The 1,472-nt window shown below is 53.7% G+C and overlaps 1 non-coding gene across 1 annotated transcript; it reads right to left on the bottom strand.

Moving 5' to 3' along the window:
• Positions 1-315: 315 nt before the first annotated feature.
• TRNAD-GUC (transfer RNA aspartic acid (anticodon GUC)) lies at positions 316-387 on the bottom strand. Its single transcript has one exon. It is a non-coding gene; the product is annotated as a tRNA-Asp (tRNA).
• Between the last annotated feature and the right edge of the window lie 1,085 nt (positions 388-1,472).

Consider the following 1,472-nt stretch of genomic DNA (forward strand, 5'->3'; position numbering starts at 1 on the left):
GAGTCCTCTTATTAGCCAAGTGGTCTGAAGAAAATCTCAAGTCTGACCATTTCAGCACACTGTTTCTTTTGCGCCGAAGGAAAAGTGGCGGTGCCGAGTCATTCCTAGGGATGAGGCGGTGCTTTTATAGGTGAAACCAACCTGCTACTGTCGGCGCTACGTGAACGAGGAGCTGGCGAGCGGCCAAGCTTCTCGGTATCAAACGGAAAGCTCGACTTCCTGAGGTGGGACCATGTCCAAGAAGGAACTGTGAGGACAGTCTTGGGAAAGAGCTCCGCACGAAAGCAAGACTCGGGCGAGAAAAAATGCAAAGCTCTCCTCGTCGGGGAATCGAACCCCGGTCTCCCGCGTGACAGGCGGGGATACTCACCACTATACTAACGAGGAACAAGCTGCTGGCAGGGGCCTGTCGCGCTGCGGCCAAAGTCGAGCTGCTTGCGACCCCCCAGCAAGGCCTCTTTCCATGCACCTCTGAAATCAAAGGGGGTTGAAAGCAAACAAACGGCGGCAGTTGATGGAAATGGCATTCAGCTGAATGAATGACTGACATCCTCCGACAAAGACGGGACCTCTTGGAAAGTATGACGGAAAGATCGGGCAGTCTCCGGGCAGATGCCATTGCTCTTGGGATCTCTAGGGGTTCGGCCGGTTGTGCACCTCCTCAGATCTTCTGCCACCCTGAAAACAGCTCCTAAAGAGGATATCTGGAGTCCTCTTATTAGCCAAGTGGTCTGAAGAAAATCTCAAGTCTGACCATTTCAGCACACTGTTTCTTTTGCGCCGAAGGAAAAGTGGCGGTGCCGAGTCATTCCTAGGGATGAGGCGGTGCTTTTATAGGTGAAACCAACCTGCTACTGTCGGCGCTACGTGAACGAGGAGCTGGCGAGCGGCCAAGCTTTTCGGTATCAAACGGAAAGCTCGACTTCCTGAGGTGGGACCATGTCCAAGAAGGAACTGTGAGGACAGTCTTGGGAAAGAGCTCCGCACGAAAGCAAGACTCGGGCGAGAAAAAATGCAAAGCTCTCCCCGTCGGGGAATCGAACCCCGGTCTCCCGCGTGACAGGCGGGGATACTCACCACTATACTAACGAGGAACATGCTGCTGGCAGGGGCCTGTCGCGCTGCAGCCAAAGTCGAGCTGCTTGCGACCCCCCAGCAAGGCCTCTTTCCATGCACCTCTGAAATCAAAGGGGGTTGAAAGCAAACAAACGGCGGCAGTTGATGGAAATGGCATTCAGCTGAATGAATGACTGACATCCTCCGACAAAGACGGGACCTCTTGGAAAGTATGACGGAAAGATCGGGCAGTCTCCGGGCAGATGCCATTGCTCTTGGGATCTCTAGGGGTTCGGCCGGTTGTGCACCTCCTCAGATCTTCTGCCACCCTGAAAACAGCTCCTAAAGAGGATATCTGGAGTCCTCTTATTAGCCAAGTGGTCTGAAGAAAATCTCAAGTCTGACCATTTCAGCAC

The sequence above is a fragment of the Engystomops pustulosus genome, chromosome 7, assembly GCF_040894005.1.
Source record: "Engystomops pustulosus chromosome 7, aEngPut4.maternal, whole genome shotgun sequence".
In the NCBI taxonomy this organism is placed as follows: Eukaryota; Metazoa; Chordata; class Amphibia; order Anura; family Leptodactylidae; genus Engystomops; species Engystomops pustulosus.